Below are 22,020 nucleotides of genomic sequence, written 5' to 3'. Positions count from 1 at the left end.
TCTGTGTGGCAAGTGTGCTGGTTGGGGTTAAAATCTGAGGGTCTGAGGGTATGTGATAGAAAAGGACACCTCCTCATGTACATGGAATAAAACAGGAGTTCTTGGGAAATCACTGCTGATGGCAGTGACTGAAGAAACTAAGTTTAGGGCCTCCTGCCTTGAACTTTCACAGGCAGAAAATTTTGCACATCAACAATACTACTGAAGGTGACATTCAGAAATTTCTTTCATTTGTGAATCTTACTGAATTTCCAAAATGCATCAGGATTGTGCTCCTGTAACTAACTAATGCACCTATTTCATGGGGGTCAAAAACCCTTCAGGTATTCTCAGAACAGCAACACAAAGCAATTCAGTGAGAGATGCTGGTACTAGATCTTGAGAGCTCTGCTCACAGACATGCAATTCCAGTAGAAATAGGATATTTCTATAGCAAGCAACACGGTTAAACATCTGCAAATATGATACTGAAACAACTCAAAGATTAGTTAGGTGGCACTAGCCCTGAAAAGTGCCTGCAGCTAATAAACCATATCTCGCCTTAACACCTTCAGCTAACACAGAAAACAGCACTTATACAGAACGAAGTCAGGATTTCAAAAACTGAACTTTTTTTTCAGTGCAACCAATGTCAGAGCATGTAGACAAGCAGAAAAAAAATCAAAATAGTGTTTAGCAAAAAAATCAATGTTAACAAAGGTGTGAAATTCTAAAGAAATGTAAACCAATTTCTGAAAGACACTGCATCTTCTAAGCCATATCTATCCTAGAGGCAACCCCCTGAAACAATTAAAAGTATATGAGAAAAAAAATTCCAATGCCTGAAGGGCTTCCCTTCACATATGCCCTCTTCCATAGTCTCCTCATTTCATCTCCTCAACTTAAAAAAAAAAAAAAACACCATATCTCTTCACCAGTCCTCCTGGGAACTTCCAAGATCCTCAGTGTTTATCCACATAGGTCTGACATCATTCAGTACTTTTGTTTCTTCCCTCTGTTCTCCTGTCAAAGACCAAACACCAAAGTATTGCCTGCCTGAACTGTAAAAAGAGAACAAAGCTTCAAAGACAGAGTTTTAGAGCCATAAAGGGTCTCTATACAGAAATCTCCTTCTTCCTTAGGAAAAGAGTTAAGGAGGACCAAGCTCTTCAGACCTTTCAATAAGGTTTTCACATGGGGAAGTAGCTTCATAGCAGTTCCTTTGCCCTGATCTGAAAGACTTTTAAAATTCTTTATAGTCCTTCTGCTTTCCAATAAAAACAACACAAGCCGTTCGACTTCGTTGCTGCAGGACAGTTAATAGCTCCTGCATTGTCTCTTAATCACACTGAAATGTCTGCTGAAGGACCTATCATTGTTTCAACTTCCTGTAAGGTTTTTTCTTACACAGCCTGCCATTAGACTAAATTAACTTAATTCATATTGTAACCATAATTTACAACTTATTAAAGAGGCATGACACAGATCTTTAAAATCACGAGTGGCAGAGAAAGAAGGTGAATGCAAGAAGTATTACTCTCTCTCTTCCAAAAAGGAAGCAGAGGAACATCAAAGGAAAAGGCAGGTAGAAATTTCACACAGACAAAAGGAGACCTGACTGACCACTCTCCTCCACCCCAAAGCCCCGTCCTGGACTATTCCAGACAGAGAGCAACTCCCCACAACCATAAAGTTATCAAATTGAAGATGTACCTGGTATTAAGTTGATAAGAACAGATACTACAGTTGGTCTTGGGGCGAAGGGGTTGGAGGTAAGATAGCAAGTCGCTCTGACTCAGCTCTATCCCAGAGCATAGTCCATCCCATTCATAACAGAAATCAAAACAGTGTTTCTCTGTGGAGTAATGTGAAGACTCCAACACACAAAACACCTGTTCTACACTAAAATCTTTAGCAGTATGATATACGAGTAAAAGAAAGAAATACGTTACCTTCATTTTTCCCCTATTTTTAATTATACTGATTTGTATTTTATTTGTTGTTGTTGAATTGTTCTACCAAATCTTGTTTCTGTCCTAATTTCCAGTCCTTTATTCTCTTCTTCCTTATTTTTCCCCTAGTTCCATGACATTGCAGTATACCCACCCATGCCCACAAAGAATCTCTCTTAATTATTAAAAAACAGCTCTTCTGTAATTCCTTTAGTCTTAGAATCAACTTGGCTTAAAATATGAATATATTGAGCCTCTTGACATGCCAGTGAGATTTGAATTACTTCAACCTGACTTTATAAACAAAAAGTGTTCAACCAAGCACACTGCATCCCTTTTGGGGAAATAAATAAATAAATAAATAAAAAGTGGAAATAAAGCCCTAATTTTGAGAAACTGCTTAGAGAAATATTATGCATTTCCCAACTCCATTGGTCACAGCAATAAAATCCAGCATCTCTTTCCTACAGACCCTCCCAAATGCCCCTGCATTCTAGGTCAAGAAAAATACTCAGTTAAGGCTAGATTGACACAGAAACCAGCAGAGTCTTTACTATGCACCAGTGAAAACATGAGCCATAGTTGGCTGGCACTACAACTGCCATCCACTGAAACCCATCTTTTGGAATTTATATTATATATCTCTGTGGCCTGAGAAACCTGTGACGCAGAAAATGCTCTAATGACATCGGTTCATCTTTTCATATTTGCAGTACACACGCCACCAACTTTTGTATCAAATTTGCCTGCAAATATCACCTAGATGTCCCTTTTTGAGATTCTTCTCTACCAGACTGAGTAGGAACCATCTGCAGATGGCAGTTACACTAGAGAAATCTTCATAGGTACCAGGTATCTGTGCCATTTTAATTAACTGAGAAAAGAGAAACATCCCCTTTAAAAGAAGACTAATAACTTTTGAGAAAAAAAGGGAAGGGCTAGATGAGATGATACTATACCATATGCTTTTGTTGTGGGCAAACAGAATCCTATAGCTCAAAGTAATTATCTCACCTAGTTCCATCTCATTAGGATTGAAAGTAGACATCATAATGAACAGTGGACTAATAATCCACCAATGTGAACTTGGTTTTAGTCCAGCTTGCTATCTTTTCTGTAATATACTTGGTGGTTTCAGCTCATCATCCCCAACTTCACCGGACAAGATGACACACCTCTTCATTTTCTATTCATCAAAAGCCTATGGGTGAATTAGTAAATCAGATTAAGTTTCCTTTCCCAGTGCCAGAGGGGCACTGGGAAATTTGCATGAACTCCCTTCCCAGGACACAGCGCGGGGAAAAGAGGGAGAAGCAGGAATTGTCAGAGCAAGTTCAGTTTTGCCCCCTGGACCTTCTGCATTTTTGTGGAGGAGGGCAGAATGCAACAACACACCCTCTCTTCCACTCCATAAAGATAGCGCTCTGACGATAAGTGGGAGATCACTTCACAAATTAAAGGTGGCTATTTTGGGATATAAGGACTATTCGCAGCAGGACGATTCTGTTGCAGCAGGGAAATGGCCTGTAAAGTTTATGGAGTGATTAGTCATGCTATCACTCAGACAAAAGATTAAATCTTAATGCTGTCTTTTCCTTACCACCCTTCTCCCAGTTGTGACTTTTTCTTTCACCCCTGCACCTGTCCCCTAGATTAGATAACCCAAACACAAAAGGAAAGAAGCTTCTTGACAGCAACACAGAAATTCTCCTGTTTTGTCAAGCACTAAAATGGGAATCAGATCAGCTGAATCCTGACCTACTTACCAGACTGAAATTCCTGCTGGGAAGTATCAATAAAAAGGCCCACTGGGAGGCCATTCAGACTGGCCATGGTTCTTACGGGAACTGTGAAACAGAGGGGAGCTCTCTTACCAAAAACACATTTTGACATAGTCCTACTTCATAAGTATTTATCTATCACCTAAGGTGTGATAACTTTTCATTGCAGTCTCCCTTTAAAATAAGCTTCCAGGGCAACTTCCAATGACAATAAATAAATTGGCTCCATAAATCAGACTAGAGGATCACTTTATGGATCACTTAAAAGAAAGGGTTTCTCTGAGGGTGGCCAGGGGTCTTTACTGGGAATAAACACACAATGGTTGAAGGTCTGCAGAATCCTACCAGCTTTACCCTAATCCTTCAAACACATAAAGTGACTACAGGCTGGAGGGGAGGCAGGTGATTTTTCTGTTGTTGTTTTTAAACCCAGGTAAGGCAAAGTAAGATAATCTCAATGGAGCTTTCATGGAGAAGTTTTCAGGGTAGAAGATATCCCCCTGCCCACAGCCTCAATCGAGCACGGACGCAATGGGTAGCAGAGGTGGCAGCTCCACGCTTGGTCCTCAGCTGCAGGTTTCCACACCCAGCCTTTTCCAACAGGAGGCAAAACGGAGGAGTTTCCATGTTCCCTACAAAAGCCTGTCTGACTGGCCTGTTTCTGCTGGTTTAAAATAAGCCCCAACTGAGAAAAGTCTGTCCTACATTACATTTTTGGCAATTTCTTCAGGGTGAGGCAAGTTGTTTCTCTGCAGGCTTCTAATCCCTCCCTATCCTGACTTAATGTGAAGTAGAAACACTTTACCAGAGAGGCCCGTGATGAATTGCATGTGAAGGTCATGCTACCTTCTGCCGTCCCTTCCGTCTCCTCATTTTCCTACGAGTGTATATATCCTTTTAAATCTTAGGTCATCACTATGGTGGTGCCAACTATGATTTCAAACGCGAGCCATTTTAAATATGTGTCTATACACACACCTATGCACATACACACTTGTGTGTGTATGGAAATATATATACACGTTTTTACTTCCAGAACAAATACATCATATATGCTGAAGACAAAAATGCATAGCCTCTTAATTGTAACAAAGATTCAGGCAATTGAACACATTCAAAATCAAAATAAAAAGAATAAAATTTTAAAAAAGGAATAAATCTCTCTCCACTTTTGAAATCCAGCCCAAGGGCAGAATCAGTGGAGTTAAATTCTCCAGTCTGTGTTATGCAGAAGGTCAAACCAAATGGCTGTAATGGCCCCTCTTGGTTTTAAATACCTATGAAGAATCATGGCACAGCTCTGCCTTTGCAGCTGAAAGTAGGACATTTGCTTCATTCTTTGTGCTCGGAACCTGTGTATGAGGTCTGTCAAGATCTGTCAGAGCAACAGATATTTTTATTAGCAATTTCAGATTAAAAATATTAAACACAGCAGGCAAGAAATTCAAAGAATCATTCAGAGTTGTTTTTAAAGCCCTCATCTACGAGCTCATCCTTGCTACTAAAGCTGATGCTGTTTCCATGGCATTTTAGATTAACCAATGACCCAGCTTCTAAACTGTTTAATTTTTTATTAATGTAAATTGAAATATATGAGTGATTTACACCTTTAGCACCCACTTATGCCAACTAGAGCTTACTTAGAAGACTCTTCCATCAGTTTATTAGCTGAGGGCATTAGCTGCATGCTCTAGGCACAAAACAGCTTTCATACCTAGAAACCAGCTGTGCATATCACACATGTAAGTGCCATACACATTACAGTTTTTGTGTCACATGCTTTCTAAAAATACAAAACAGACCTAGCTGAAAATGATCCAATAGCCCCAGATAGTATTTACTTTGCTTTAAAAATCAGAATAGATATTTTATGCTATGACCAGAGGGTTATGTGATCTAGAAATACTGAGGAAAACTTCCATAAATGAAGAGCTTTTCACATGGCTCTGATGACATGAAACACTACTGCTGGCTTTTGATTTGTCATCATTATTTCTTCATTTTGAGTGATTTAAAATATATGCTAGCTAAAGTTTTATCAGTGTTTTATCAAAGATTTATAATTTTGCACCTAATTCTAAACATCCTCTTCCACTGAGCTCTGCCCCAGAGGCATAAGCATACCACATAAAGGTAAAACCAGTAAAATAGCAAGACAAAATACCACAAGACCATACAGAAACCACAAATATAAAAGATTTTTGTGCTTGGAGGGAGGAGGAAAAGGGGCAACTGATAAGACCTGCACAGGGGCCAGTTTAAAATATTTCTGTCTTACCTTTGGATTTTTAGAAGTGAGAAACAATATCCAAAGCGGATGAACGTGGCTCATGTAATTCGAGCAAAGCTATTTAAAAGCTATTATTCTTTCAAGTAGTCTTCTGAGGCACAAAGCGATGGACAACATTACTGCAATATAGTATCAGCTTGAAAGAGATGCTCTAACATACTTTTCCGTGAATCTTGGAAGATAACATATGAGTAGCTATTAATAAATGAATTTGAGGGTCAAAATTATTTAATGGCCAAGACAGACCACTTTGAGTATCTTATAATAACATATTTGCACTAGCTTTGCTTTTTGATTACATCTGTTGTCTCTTCACTACTGTCTGTGAAATAAAGCTGACAATCAGGGCAGACCTTAAAGTCATTTAATTCTCCACTTTTAACTGTATTGCCAGATCCTGGTATTCAAATGTCAGGAGAGAGTCTCTCTAAAATCATAAGGTTTTATTAAATGTGAAAAGTAATTATATTGTGGTTTTGTTTTATTTTCTGTTAATTTACTTTAAAGGAATGGAGAAAAATCTTATGTAGACACTTAGACTGCATTTCTAACTATTTCTTGGCAACAACAAGGCAAAGAAATCTGCTCGAAGAGTAATAAAATTAAGATACATTAAGAGAACATAGACTGTGACTTCGTGAAAATGTTTCTGCAGGAAAGGAAATATCATGCAGTTAACGGAAGAACATGACCACACCATTCAGCATTGCTAACACCACTTGTCTAGCAAGCACTTCGCTTTCCTTTTTTTTTTTTCTTATCCTGCCTTAGCAAACCCCAAACTCACCCCACAGGTTTTGAAACTTCTGTGCTCAAAGAAACACCCACAGTGTTGAGAGTCAAGCAAGTGGAGATGTTCCTGATCTGCCTTTCAGAAAGTTCACTCATCCTTTTAAAAAAGTATTATAATAATTTCTGGGAAATAGGAATTTAAAAATTGAGCGCATAAACCAAACCCATACGAAGCTTCTCAATTAGAAAGGTTAGCAAAGTACCTGATCTGCAAACTCATGTTTGCTAGAACAGCCCCTGAGATGGGAGAGAACAAGTGAAGACAGCAGGCTACGTTAAACCTTAGCCACTTGGCAGAGGAATAAATAATCAATGACGCTTCAGACCTGCTTATTTGGGAGGTCATAGCAGCTCTCCTGAAAGTGCAGCATATTCACACACAGGGAGCATCTTCCTTTTTCTAGTCAGACTCACTGAATTTTCTGAAGAGCCCTTCCAGAAATACCTGAGTTTTGTTTGTGTTTTCAAACTTCCACTTATTTTAACCATGTTTTAGCAGCTGAAGAGGCAGGGCAGGAAGAAAAAAAACAACAGATAGGAGCATTACAGACTGTAGTTTAGGGGTATTTTTTATTGTCATGGCTTGGTAGGTTACTTTATAATCCTGAAAAAGGTCAGTGGGCAGGCTGTTTTCCAGTTGATATTGCATATTTTATTTTAGAAAACCTCACAATGCAGCAGGGAATTTCCCCTTCACTGGGAGGTCCCACAATCCTTAAATGTAACAGGCTGCTGCTGCAGATTTTTCCCACCTCTCTGGAAGATACTGCTTCCATGAGCAGGACTTCTGCTCCCATACTGGCGGAGGTGAGGAGGCAGGGTAGGCAAATTCATTCTTTCTCTTCATTCTCTTCATTTAAGAGTTATTGGACACTGTAACTGCTGCTGCCTGTTCAGAACTACTTTTTATCCCCCCTGAACTATTAGGGAATGAAAAGTAGAGGAGGTCAGGCTATTCTTTGTTCCTAAGTTCATGGAAGAATTTGGATAACACCACTGTGAGGTTTTCAGAGGAACAAATCATGGTCTATTCTGCTCTCTGGAGAGGAGGGCTACAAGACTGAGTCACCTTTCTTGCAACAGAAATCATTCCTTTCGGATGTCAGAGGAATCTCTGCAGGAGCAATACTCCTTCATTAAGTCTAGTGTCGGCGGAATTCCCCCGGGGAAAAATGATCCATCACCAGCACCTATGTAAGACCATGAGCACTTCCTCAGTGCTGCCCTGCTGAATTAAGTAGGTGAAAAGCAGGGTTCTGCGGGGAACCTCGGCATCAACAACCAGGAGCCTTCATTTGGCAAGGGAGCAAATGAAACATGGGGATGACAATCCAAGAGGCTTCACGGCACAGGGAAGTCATTGTCAAAATGCCACAGGATAACTTTTATACTGACCATGATATGTGAGTGATTGTAAAAAATATACAAATATAAATCTTAAGGAAAAGAAGAAAAGGAGCTTTTTTAAATGATTATTTTCAGAAATCTGGTTTACAGTATTGAACCACAAACCACTAGTTCAGGTCAGCTGATGGACTGGAGGGATAGATGGAGAAAGCAGGAAATACTTTAACCCAGTTTCGCAGTCAGAGAAAGCCTTGGCTTCTTCTACAAAGAAAAGAAACATACGTCACGTCTCAGGCCAGAGAGTATGAGAAAAGACTTGAAAGTACAAATCTTTAATACTCAAAATCTAAATAAGGGCAAATCAAAAAGAAAAAAAAAGTTTCCTTTTAATGATATTTGTTTGTAATTACCCTAAAAAAAATCAATACATCCAAGCAAATTATTTCTGAACACAGAGCAATGGCACAATGTTGATTTTAAAAATAAGAAAGGAACAAAAGTAAAGTGGTGACTTTTCCCCCTTTCCTTTTGTTCTTTCTCCTTATATTCAAGACTATACCTACTTGCTAGCAGAAAAAAAAAAAAAAAAAGGAACACACACACACTCTAAACACCCCCCAAATGCCTCTCCTGTTGCATCCCCACGGCTTCCCCACAGCAGTGGGCAGCATAAGGACGTTGGGTGTGCATGTCATCTGCCAAGGACACACACTACGGTCAGTCATACCAGCCCTTGATGTGCTCTTCTTAGATATTACTCCTTCATACTCTTCTATTTGTTGATTTGGCCTACTTTTGGAGTATATACGAAGGGCCTCTGCTATATAAAGCCTGGCTCTTCTGCCAGGCCTGTTGCTCGTTTCTCCCGCCCCATGGGTTTTCGGTATTTATAACTGCAGCACTCATTTACAGTCGCAGAAGTGCAAAGTAGGGTGTCTTCCTGAGTTTTCACGCATCTGCCCACGAGAAATTACCACATTAGTGATTACCTCAGAGTCAAAACGCAGGGAACAGAGATTGCTTTTGCAACCTCCAGAATGCCTTCAGACTGCAGGAAAGGACCCATACCAGTAAAACATGTTTGCTGGAAAAGGAGGCTACCTTGATTGTTCCTTGCAAGAGCTTTATGCCCTCCACCACTTAGCAAATTAATACATGCCAGGCATTTAGTCACCTACTTTTTTTAACATATCCTGAAATATTGCATGAGTGTTTTACCTTGAGAGCAAAACATATATTTTTTAAAGTACACAGCTAAAATGATTTTAATTATTACTTTTGTCTATTCTTTTTCTCAGAGGATTTTTTTAGGCCCCAAGAAGCCTAAAGTGTTGCTATTCCACTCATGCCCAGCCTGGCTGCAGGGATTACACAGATTCTGATTTCTAACTTGCTTACACATATGCCACAGAGCAGGAATCTGAGGAGGCAGAAGTAAATAATGATTTTCCATGGTCGCAAAAGCCAGCCATAGAGGCACAGCTGGGTGTCAGATCAGGATCTCTTGGCAGTGGGACATAAAAGACGGGCAACAGAGAAAAGGCATTTCCTGTAAGGAAGCATTTGATTTTCAAAGTTGCGTGAAATGTTGGGGAAAAAAAAAAAAAAAAAAAGGAAAAGCCCACTGGAATTGGTATTTCATTAGAAACCTAAAACCTCTCGGTTTACCAAAAGGTTTGCCCGTCATAAGCATTGCCAGCTGGCCTGAGGTGATTTTTATGTTTTCTATCAAAACCAAGCACCAGCTAACAGTCTGCAGCAGTTTCGATGCAAATCGGCTTTGAAGTTCCCTTTAGAGCGACTCTAGTTGAAACTCCCCGGATAGCAGAGGGTTTTGCTCCAGCCAGCAAGAAGTCTTTTCTTGGTCTCTGCAAAAGGAAACCCAGCGTTTTCCTGGGTGCTGGTCATTACAGCAGCCGCTCCTCCTGTCCCATCTGCAACCTCTTGCCACCACCCCTTGCCAGGAGCTGCTGTCCCCAGCACAGCCCCAGGGGCTCCCTGTGCATCCCTGGGTGGTTCTGGTGAACACCCAGCACCGAGGGTTCGGACACCAAAAAAAACCTTTGAGACAGCCCAAAGGTGCTGTTATTCAAACTCGCATCCTCAGGTGCCTCCCATACATAGATGCAAGCATGGGGGTAAAGGTAGCAGCAATTTTGCTTTCTTCCTCCTCTTTGCCTGTACACTCCTACTGCAGAAGCAATTGTTATTAAAGCAGGCAGGAGCCCTTTTCTGCGTCCCCATTTGCCCTGTGGAATGGGCTGCACAAGGGCAGAACAGAATGGCATTCCCAGCCCCAAAGCATAAGCTGTTTTGCAGGTCTTCTCAGGATCTCTTTCTCCTTCCAAGGATGAAGGATATTTAGAAAAGGCACAAGGGCTCAGAGTAGGCCAGCACTGTGACTTACTACCCAGGGAAACTAGCTCTTCAGTACTGAGGAGGAAACGATGGTTGGTGAGAAGACAGTCCACGGAAAGCCCTGATGTAAAGACAAGTAGCTTAAGTTTCAGGAGAAAAGAAATGAGAAAGCCGAAAGAACGCAGTAGTCTGGGTAAGAGAAAAAGATGCAGAACGAAACTATAAGACTGGGCTGTGAGTGGAAAGCAGTGTCAAAAAGGGTGAGTCTAAAAGAAGAGCTGGCTCCATGGGCACTCTGTGCCACACAGACCATCCAGCTGGACAGCCCTGGTACCTTTGTGTCTGTGAGGACTGAATGTTCCTCTGAGATGGGGCTGTGAACCACAGATTCAAAGGACAAGACGGAGTGAATAGTGCCCAGAATGAAAGTGGGGAAGAGGAATTCTACACAGAAATAATTAGAGGCATTTTCAATCAGTTTATATTCTATTAAAATTTAAAGAAGAGAGAGGAAAGTGCACAGCACCTTGAATAGCCTATTTAAAATAGCTTGAGGAGCTTACTTAAAAGTGCTTACTTTTAAGACACGCATATATTTTTTCTTGTGATTAGAACGAACCAAGGAAAAGCAAGTGTCAAGGAGAAGGAGAAGGGCAGGGAACACCATGACACACATGAGTAGGGGCAGAGGGACACATGGAGGGGCTGTGGAGGAGAGCAGGTCAGCAGCCCACTCTCGGGCAGAGGGAGGAGGAGGAATTTCACCGGAGAGGAGCCAAACGCAACGTAGCTTCGTTACATACCTCTCAGGCAAGGGGCTCTGCAGGGAGACCCGGCTTGCAGCTCCCTGTAGGCGCCCTGTGCCTTGGGAGTTTGCCAGGGCTATGACTAATTAGGGCACTATGTACATAGGAGCCAGTTGCAGCAACATCCAGCTGAGTGCTGGGGACTTGGTTCCCTGCTAAGAAACGGGGCTTCCAGCAATTCCCCCTCTCCTGCTCCGCTGCTGCTCCTGTTTTACGATGCTCCCTGCCCAGTGCTTACTTCAACATGATCATCGCTAGAGAAAACAGAAAAGGGAGAAGAACAACAGCTTCAATGACTAAATAGTTTGGATGCAAAATAAAGAGGTTGCACAAGATTTTACCTCTTGGTTAAAAAACAAACAAACAAAAAACCCCACAAAACAAAACAAAAACTGCCTCCTCTCCCCAGCTGAAGGTCTCAAAGTTTTTATATTTTAGAAGGATTATTTCTTGACTAACCTGAAGCTGCACTGCTCTTGGACGGAGCACACGAATACCTGACAAGGTCTCACCTGCCCCTTGGCCCCTGCTTCCCCAGCAGCCAGAACTGCACCCCAGGCCCTCCTACTGCCTCCTCCAGCAAAGCCAAAGTGGCAGCAGAGGACACCTGGTTCTGCCCAAGCTGCTGCTCCTGCAGCCAAAGCCTCCTGCAGAACAAGAAATCTTTCTCTTGATTGCTATGGATTTCATTCTATTTTATTTATTTGCTGGGGTCTGAGACAGCAATCTGCCTCTGCCTGCTCGGCTCCCTGCTGTCAGGAGGCTTCTCCATCACTCGTTGTCGCTCCCCGTGGAGCTCTGCTGGCCGGGGACTCGCTCAAGCCGGTCACTGCCGCTCAGCTGCGAAGCCTCCGGTGCCACAGGGCTCCCGGGGCCCCTCTGGCACCAGCTCTGGCCTATTCCAGCAGCAGGCAGCAGCTCCTTAACTCCTCAGCACCCAAAGCTCATTATCAGTTTTATATAATTAAAACCATGCGGCTGGTTCTCCTCGCGAGGTTATCACAGCAAATTGATGGTTATTTGAAGGAGCTGCCACAATAGGAGACAAAACACTGGCAGCAGATAAAACAAAAGGATGCACAGAAAGCTCTTTAATTAAACTCCAGGAAGGGATATGAATTCTAGCAGAGATTTTAGTTACCCTGCTGAGCCTCTGTCTGATTAGCTGCAATGCATCTGCTAGGTTTCCTAGGATCCATCTGCACTGCTAAAGAGAAATTCATTCTGGCTATTCCGGCTACACAAGATGACCTCAAAGACGTCAGTTGTGGATATTCTAATGGTTTATGTATGTTGACAAAGTATTTCTAAGCTCTTCTTGCTGCGTTGACACGAAGAACTACATTCTTTATATTTAACACTGCACTTAATACACACATGCACACATATGTGTGTACACATGCACAAATAATCTTGTCAGGCTAGCATGAAGGCCAGAAGTGGCTTGAAAACTGTGAAGAAAAGGATTCTTCTTCCAAGTCCTTCAAACTCTGTATCACCACAGTCTTTTTTGGTAGCTCCTTGGAGGCGCACTCTCTGATCCCCTCTCTTCCCTTCAGCATCCAGATGCAGAAGATAGATAGACTAATGGAGGACAAGGGGAAAAGGTATACACACACATGTAGATGTATATATATTTATAGTAATTTAGGCTGTTATTTTGGCATTTGATTTTCTTCAAAAAAAAAAAAATAAAGAAAAAGAGAGAACAAAAGCCAAAAACAGATCTGTCACAGAGTTGGTAAGAGATACTGCTACAGAGCCCTCAGGGCTCTCCATTAAGATCATAAGGGATGTTTAAAATCGCATCAGTTCTTAATTAATCCACAGGTAACTGACAGCACAGCTCCCGGTGACTCACTGTGGTATATTACATCACTGTTCGTTACTATTGGAGACCTTTATCCAGTGTATTTTTAGCCACATGCAGCCGGTTGGTTCTGCACAGCCTATTGAGGCAATACAGAATTTGCACATTTATCATAATTCATCACCAGCTGACACACTAAAAATTGTTACCGCCTAGTGTCCAATTTGGAGGAATGTGTTTGGTGGAAGGAGGCCAGGCTATGTGATGCACACATACAGCTCCAAAACACTCATGAGAAACAGTTGTTCCCTGTGCTAAAGGCCATGTGGTGCAGCTTTCTGCTTTCCCCAGAGCTCTAGGAAGTTTGGTGGATGGAAGACCTCGTCCTCATTTCCTATGGAGCTCTGAAAATATCACAACCCTGGCCTAATTTAAAAACCCCCAACCTCAGGGTCCTTCCCTGTTGCCAGTGCCCCACTGTGAAGGCTCCATTAAATCTTCTGTTTATTTGTCTACCGAGGCCACCGAAGAATGTCAAAAGGTATTTCCTTTTCCAAAGGAGATTAAGCTAAACATGAAGAGGCCCTATATTATTCTAGAATAGGGGTGTGCACTCTTATTCTGCCAGGCTGTCGACAGTCCTTGGGAACTAAGTGAGCCAGAGCCCGATTCTTGGCCTCTTTACTTACAAAAGGGCAGGTAGGTGCAGATTTGTTATTTGCTACATTCATGATCTGGCTGTGTTTTACATTCAGCTTTGTAAGGTCAGATGCAAATGAACACGAAGCTCAAGACAAGTGAAAAAAAAATTATACCAAGTGTATATCTCAGACTCCGTTGTCCCACGGAGCAAGCTGAAGACTGCAGTCAGATCTTTCTAAAATTATAATTAAATTACGAACTAAAAATATACCCACACGGAGTTCCAGCACAGGGCTGGTGGTGTGATTTCATTTTAGCATTAAACAATTGGTTTACTGGTGTTGCAGGCAACGCTCCACCTCTGCTCAGCTCAGCCATCCCCAAGGAAGCTTGTCCTGAGCTACATCCAAAAAACAGCTGAACAAGTGAATCTGGCCAATAACAACTACCAGAACAGAAGATAGGACTAATATTTTCCCAATATGCAAAACAACTGAGCAGGATCTCCATTTTTTTTTAATAATCACATGCAACCCTTATCACTGAATTAAAGTTGTGTTTGTATTTAGCTCAGTCCTAGTAGGAAACAGCCCTTAACTGTAAAACTGGTAACCTGTAAAGTTGGTAACGCTTCAAAACCTAGCAATTCAATTCAGTATCGCATATATCCAGCAACTCCACCTCATCCCCAAACTCCCTAAGTGCATTTAAAGCATTTAGTTGGTTGGAGCTGGCTTTAAACCTTGCCTCCTTTGCAGTTTGTATCTCCAATTTCTTTATGTTACTTCATTCTCGCACCTCCTGCCTCATTATAGGCACAGAAGTTCAATGTCTGAAGGGGAGAATTTGGGTATTACTACTGTAAAGGCCTGGAAGTCACCATGATGAGCAGTTACTTGTATTTACTGAAAAGTGTTACTGCGTAGCATCCAGAGTCTCTTGACAGGAATCAGCATCCCATTCTACCAGACTCTGGACCTGCAAGCGGAGGGAAATCTTCTGTTGCAGACAGCTTCCAACCTTGGAAAGCTCAGCAGCTCCTCTCCAGGTTACAGCAGCCTTTTACAACGGCATGAACTCTGAGCTCGATCTTCCCACGTCAAGCAGGCTGAGGAAAACGAGCTTGCTTCTTCCTCATCTATTTTCAGTGTTAAGAAACTATCATATAGAAATAACCGATATAAAATATAAACGTACACACTCGTTAAATATGCCTGTAATCTGGAGCAGCTGAAGTGCCTGATAAAAGCATCTGATGACTTATGCATAGAAAAGTAACACAGTTGCCATTATAAACTTTAAAAACAAGCCACATCATTGCTGAAACCGGCGCAGATGACGTGTGGAACCAGGTCAGGCTGGAAGCGCGGCCTTTGCCTCACACCAACCTCATACCGCGGGCGGGTGTTGCAAAATCCCGTGAGCTCTGAAGGGCAGGAGCTGCCCCCGGTTGTGACCTCTGGTTCTGCGGGATGCTGCTAACAAGCTAAATACATTAGGGTTTGCAAACCCTGAAAAGTGGCATTGCAATATATTAGCCCGAGAGGATTTTCCAAAAGGAGGCCCGAGTGTCGCAGCGCAGTGGGATCAGAAGAGAGGGTTGACCCTGTTGTACTGAGGTTGCATGTCTTCGTAAGAGTGAAAGGAAGGGGAAAACGACATCAGAGATTATATGATATGGTTAGATTCTTCAATCTAAAGCATTCCAGGTCTGAGTACTTTAGCCAGGTGAAAGACAGCCTGAAAAAGCACTTTCAAGAAGCTTGTTCAGTAAATTGCTTTTCCATGTCTTTTTAAAGAAGAGTTCCTAACATTTCTCAAAAGTTAGCATGGAAGTCCCCAGGTACATGGATACATTTGGTATCTACAGCTGTATGCGCTATGGGAGGCTTTTTTCTTTTTTTAACTCTCTCCATAGAAAGTTGACTACCTAAGGCCACAACTGCTCTCTAGTTTGGAAACTAAGCAGACACTTCTGTCTGTGTTTACTCCTGCGGGAAAGTAATGTGACCATCATAAGGCTACCCCAGTTTAAAAAGATACTGCTTTGAATTAACAGTAAACTGAGTAGGAAAATTCCTCCTTCTGGAAATCTAGTTTTCAGCTGATTATTTATGTGTTGATATTCATTCTTTCCTAGTAAACAACGCAACAAGCAGCTCTTATGAGCCAAGTGAATCAACATTAGTGGAATGAAAATCATTCTCTTACATAATTGTTCTCCCCCTATCTCCAAAGCCTTAAAAAAGAGAAAGAAGACAACAACAACAAAAAAAACAACCAACCACCAACCTCCCCCAAAAGTCCTTTTAAAAAATTTGACAGCAATTGAAACAAAGTAAGTTAACACCATCAATGGCAGCCAAAGCAAAGACCACCAGTGCACTGGCACTGCTCTGCTTTCCTGTAACATCTGCCCAGCCTACTGTACTAGCCCTTACACCAAAAGCAACTCTTGTTTTCAGAAGAGAAATTGGCATTTTTATAGCACTGGAAAAACACAAATCTGTATGCACTCCACAGCTTGCCTTCACGCTCCCGTTAGGCTCAGCTTCTCCCAAGCTTTTGCAGAGCTGTGAAGTTCCCTGTGAAGCGTCAGAGCCCAGTGCCACACAACCCCGTGCACAGGCTCTGAGCACATGCTCTGTCCACCCTGTCTTACGCAGTCTCACGGCCCAACTCCACAATATTGCTACCAAAACTGGGAGCGATTGCCCCAGGCCTGGGCAATGTTTAAACTCTGCACAGCCTCATCCAGAGCCCTGCAAGATGGATTTGAGAGCTTGCCAGCTCCGTAACAAACTCTGCCAACAGTTCCTGCCTTCCAATGAGTAACCTCCCATCCCCTAAACTCCTGAACTCTTCTAGATCCCACTGGAAGTCTTCCTCTTTGGGATATAAGGAGCAAATCATTCGGATTTATATTGGACTGTGTTAAACTTCTATGATTTTCTGTTTCTGCTGCCACATCTGCAAATACAAACGCTGACCTCCCAGAGACTCCAGGTGCCTCCACGCACATCTGCCTGCCGGCTCCGAAGCGGAGCCTCCGCTGGCGGCGCTTCCACGCTCCCTACTCCCACACTCGGGCGCTACTGGATCGCTTACAACACACGTGGATTGCATCAGGCGGCCTTACATAATTGCTTTTCGGTACAATTTGCTAAAGCAAAGGATAGAAAGTGTTGTTAGGCTTTTAGGTTGGCCATGGAGGAAAACACAGCACCTCGCCTGGCACAAAGCCTAGTGGAAGAAACCTGACCCTTCAGTGTATTTAGTGAGTAAGTTTATAGGAGATCAGTGCCCGGTGTTCTTACTTCACCACTGAAACACGGTCAGAGCGCACACAAGTCCTATCATTACAGGCTCCTTATCTTCAAAATCACCTGCACTTATCTGACGGCAGCTCTTTCAGCAACCACCTCACCGCGTGCAACCCGGGCCGCCCAGGGCTCGTGGTATTTACACCCCAGGGAACAACGGCCCCACTTGTCTCGCGAGCGGGGAGCAGGGGAGGCAGCTGCCTCCGTCCCTGAACGGCTGCTGCAAGAAATCAAACGGCCTGAACTGCAGGGCCTTGGAACAAGACACCGTCTTGTTCCTAAAACCTTATTTCCATTCTCCTAAACCCATGCCAGCCTTCTCAAGTCACCGGCTAGAGGACGAAGACACCAACCCACCGTAATACATAGCCAGGAAATGTATATACTCACACAGGCGCATTCTAAAATAATAAGAAACTATTTCAGGGTAATACTTTGGGAAACAGAGCATTTGTAATATAGCAGGATGTCCAGAATACATGGTCAAGAATAATATTGATAAACTGCTTTTATCTAATAATTCACAGATAAATGTATAATCACTTGCTTTCTGCAGTACTCTGGGAACAGTGCACAGGCAGCCTAGCTAAGACGATTTCTATTGTCATACATTTCTGTTAAGCTCTCACTAAATGTCATTGTTTTCCTAAATTGATCCCAGAACCCTAATTTGCGTTTAATATCAAGTACAGCATTTCCTCCTTTACCCCCTCCTCCTCCCTTTTTTTAAAAAAAAAAGATGTTTTCATCAAACACACGATAGAAACTTTTGGAATGCATCCCTTGAAATTTCCCACTGAGTTTTTGGTAACAAATTTCTCGAGGGCCTTTCATGGAAGTTAACATTTTCTGCATGTGTCACACTGCAAGTCTTCAAAGCAGGAGTTTATAACAGAGTCTTAATGCGACTTTAAAGTTCCAAGTCCTTTTCTAGATATCTGCTTTATGTTTGCTGACATTGCTGAGTGCCCAGAACTTAGCTGGCTCTGACCAGATCTAAGCACAAAGGCAAACTGAAATGACGCAGAACTTACTTTTTCCTCCTTTGTACTTCCTTAACAAATAGAAATGCAGTAGCATGTGCATAAGGAAAGTAACGCAACAAAAGAAAAGAATCCCCCCAAACCACAACCAACCCAAACCGCCCACTCACATGCCAGTTGTTTTTTCAAGTGGATTCTGCAGCTAACAAAAGAGACAGATTTGGAGTCCTGAGCTATGAAGTCTGCTCTACCCACATAAACAGGACTTCCTGGGAGGCAACAGCAAGTTCTGCTTCAAGCCTGCTTTTGAAAAAAAAAAAAAAAAAAGAAAAGAAAAAAAAGTCTTATTACGTACTGTACCTCTAGAGAATCACAGCAGAGGACATCTAGGCAAATGGAGAGACAGGGTGAGGGCAGCTCTAGGTGTCCTTTCAGATCTACTCGCCCCGAGCTGATGAGGACAGACCACTGGAGCACTGTGAAACTCCCTGGTGCCGGTTGCACGGTGGGGGTGACCCACAGCTCGGCAGATCCCGAACGTGCTTTACACCAGAAGCTGCGCTGAGGTCTTCCCACAACAGCTTCATGGCTCCGCTCCAGAGCGCTTGCACAACAGCGCTGTTTTCAGTCATACATTGGACTCCCTACAGCCACAGCATGCTGCTGCAGCCCTCTAACTGGAGCAAAGGGGCAGGGAAGGACGTTTCCAGAGTCCTACCATGGAGAGGCCGTTCAGCTGCTAAGGCTCATGCTGTCCTTGTCTTTTGCCAAGTTGGTTCTCTGGTAGATTAAGCCAATGTCCACTTGCCCTTTCCTTGCCGTAATGCTCATAGTGCAGCATAGTGAGGCAGTTCAGCAACCTGATTCAGCTCCACACAAATCCCATCAAAAAAACCCCCCAAACCTTGCATTCAACCAGGTGAGGTCCCTGAACAGCCTCTGCCGGCAATCACACAGGTGAAAGCAAGAGCTGAGGATAGAAGGAGGGAGCAGCAGCAAAGGCAGCAGCCCCAGCTGAAATCAGCTGGGGCTGCTGTAACTGGAGGGTGCCATGTTGATTCTAGTTTCTGGGAAATTAGCCTCAGCCTATAGAAGCTATTGTGGCCAAAAAAGTGTTTTAATAAAAGGACCAGATGAGAGGCAGCTATTGTATTTTGAAACCCATTTCATCTGCCAAGAATTGAGGGGAAAGGAGAAGGGAGAGAAGAAAAAGAATTGTTAAAAAGAAGTGAGCAGAAGACAATATAATTGGTGTTTTCATTTTCTTAAAATGTAGCTTACTTTAAGACTATGTTGGAGGACAGAACAAGGTTGTTAATTTAAAATTCTCCCTTTCCTTGGGTCTTTGTGTTCTTTAAAGCTTTTCTCATATTGACAAATACAAAGTATTTAAAGAGCCATCTATAACATTTCTTCTCCACAAGGACATTTTTTTTAACTTACCATCCAACTCTGAAGTGCCCAAGAAAGGAGGAGGAAAGTGTTGTGCTTGTCTTTCGCCATCACACCAGCTTGCTTTTACTGCCTGAAGCATGACTAGCATGTCTAGATAACTGAATTTCAACAATTGGAAATTCAGTTCAATCAGTACACTGTCATTTTTTTTTAAGCTCAGAGACCTTGTCAATGCTACCTGTCAATTGAGTTTGGACCAGACTGTTGAAGATTTCAAGACAACAGAGAAAAACATGTTGCCTCCACAGAAACTTTCTCCCAAAGAAGGAGACTTTCAGCTCCTACTCTCCTTGCTCCTAAGTACACCGTTAGTGAATGCCAGTTGTGCAGAACCACAGAAAAAGACAGTACAAGGGACTAGACTGCATCCTATGACTGGGCTCTAACTATTCCAGGCCTTTTGCTTGAGCTACTGCTATGAACGTGAATCATTAAAATTTCAAAGTCTTATGGACTGCCTGACAGATGAGATAGTATTTATGAGTAGCCTGAGCTTTCCTACATTTGCACAAATATGAAATATGACTGGCAGCTACCCAATTCAATTATTCTTAGTTAGATGAGTCAATAAGTGTGGAAAGAGAAATGAAATGGGCAGCTAATCAACACAGAAAAATCAAACATACTGAGGCCAAGAAAGTATTTATATGCTGATGACTCAATTTTCACAACAGTGCATGCAACAAGAACGGGAAATATCGTCCTGAACCCGCTTAGGACAACGGCTCTGATGTGAAAGACTGAAGTAGATGGCTCTCCCTGCTGCAATTCCGAACGCTGTGAAGGTAATCGTGGATTTCTACAGAAAGCACTCACCGTAGCTTCCAACCTCCTTCCAGAAGAGCCTAGCATGCCACGCTTCCATGGAATACAAAAGTAAACATCTTTCCAAAATATGGAAAGGAACGTGGCTGACAAGAGCCTGGCCATGGAAATTCTGCTGTGATCTGGCGTGCCTGGGTTAAGGCTCATTCACTGCCGGAGCTCCGGACTGCTGCTGCTATTAGCAGGGAAGGAGAGGACCTCTTCCACTCTTCTGTAATGAAACAAAACTATGTTATATTGCTGTGCTTGATCATGATTTTGCTTCTTGATTTAAACCAGTAGACAGTTTGCATTGGAATAAAACTAATAGCTATTCTAGAGCAAATATTAGCAAACTGAGAAAAAAATACTATTTTTTTTTTCATAAATATTTGTATAAAGGCACAAGAAACCTGCTTAATAGCAAAGTTTAAGAACTCCTCTTTTTGGTGCTTATTTTTTCTTTTTTTTTCTTGTCTAGCAGTTCCTTGATGGTGAAAGCAACTCATAATACTGCTGCAGTGGTAATTCTACACTCATTCTGGTCTTGCCCTGCAGATTTACACTGGGGCAGGCTATGTAAACATCTGTGTGGCTGATTTTAATGTGCCCCTATAAACTGATGGTAACTGGAAATGTTCTCAATGGATTTAGATTAGTTAGCTTCAATAATTTTCAGTACGCAGCCCCCTCAATCTGTAGATACAGATAGTAAATATAGCAAGCTGACTGATGGCTAGGCTTGATTTTCTTGATAAGGCCCACTTATCACTTCTGACTTAAGTTTTAAGCAACATAAAAATCTACCCTCTCCCACCGGGAGTAGAATGTTCTTTGATCCAGGTTCAAAGGGCATGCAACAAAATCCAGGAAAAATTGACTTAAAAAAACAGATGATTTTGTTTAGTATTATTTCAGAGACATAAAGTAGAAAGTTTTCAGGAACACAAGCATATGTATACAGAGGAAAAAAAAAAGGCTAGGAAGTCTGTCCTTTTAGAGCTGAATGAGGAGAAGAGAGGGAACCCGCAGGAGGCTCAACCTTGTACCAAGTAATTTATTTCTCACTGAGCTAAAGCTGCTAACCACTGCTAGGTTCTGTGTTGTCTTTCTCCTGGAGACTATCACTCAGATTGCCCTCTCTGCCTACAGAATAATCCACACAGGATAGAAGCAAATTAAGGCTGCTGCAGCATAACCAAGCTGCTATCTCTCTTTTTTTATTTCCCTACTATTACGGTAATACTTGGAGATTAAGCTGACCCTTGAGAAAGGTCATCCTCCTCTCTGTTACTGCTTGTCTGCGTGGTTGACTTGGTAACTTGCTCACTTGTTTCCTTCTGCTGTCTTGTACTAATACTCTGCAGACCATGTCATGCATGGCCCTTTATAATCTCTTCTATAGAGATCTTGTAGTTAATGATTGCTAGATGTTGACTTTTATGGCTAATAAAGCCACTAGCGGATATCAAATTTAATATGATTGACTGACATCAATGATGTGTTTTATCTCTTGCTTTGGATTACTTAATTCTGGAGTTTGCAGTACTAAAAAGAACACAGTACAACAGGAGAGGCCTTTAAAAACTGCTTATCAGCAAACAGAGGTTTCTGATATAACCCCCAAGTTATGGCAACCAGACACCACACAGTTAGGGCAGAGACTGCAACACAAGAGCTTCCAAGCACTGTCACCTC

The sequence above is a fragment of the Tinamus guttatus genome, unplaced genomic scaffold (genome assembly GCF_059628265.1).
Source record: "Tinamus guttatus ecotype Peru unplaced genomic scaffold, ASM5962826v1 Tinamus_guttatus_pri_ptg000497l, whole genome shotgun sequence".
NCBI lineage: Eukaryota > Metazoa > Chordata > Aves > Tinamiformes > Tinamidae > Tinamus > Tinamus guttatus.
The sequence above is the reverse complement of the archived record's forward strand: the minus strand, read 5'-3'. Positions refer to the sequence as shown.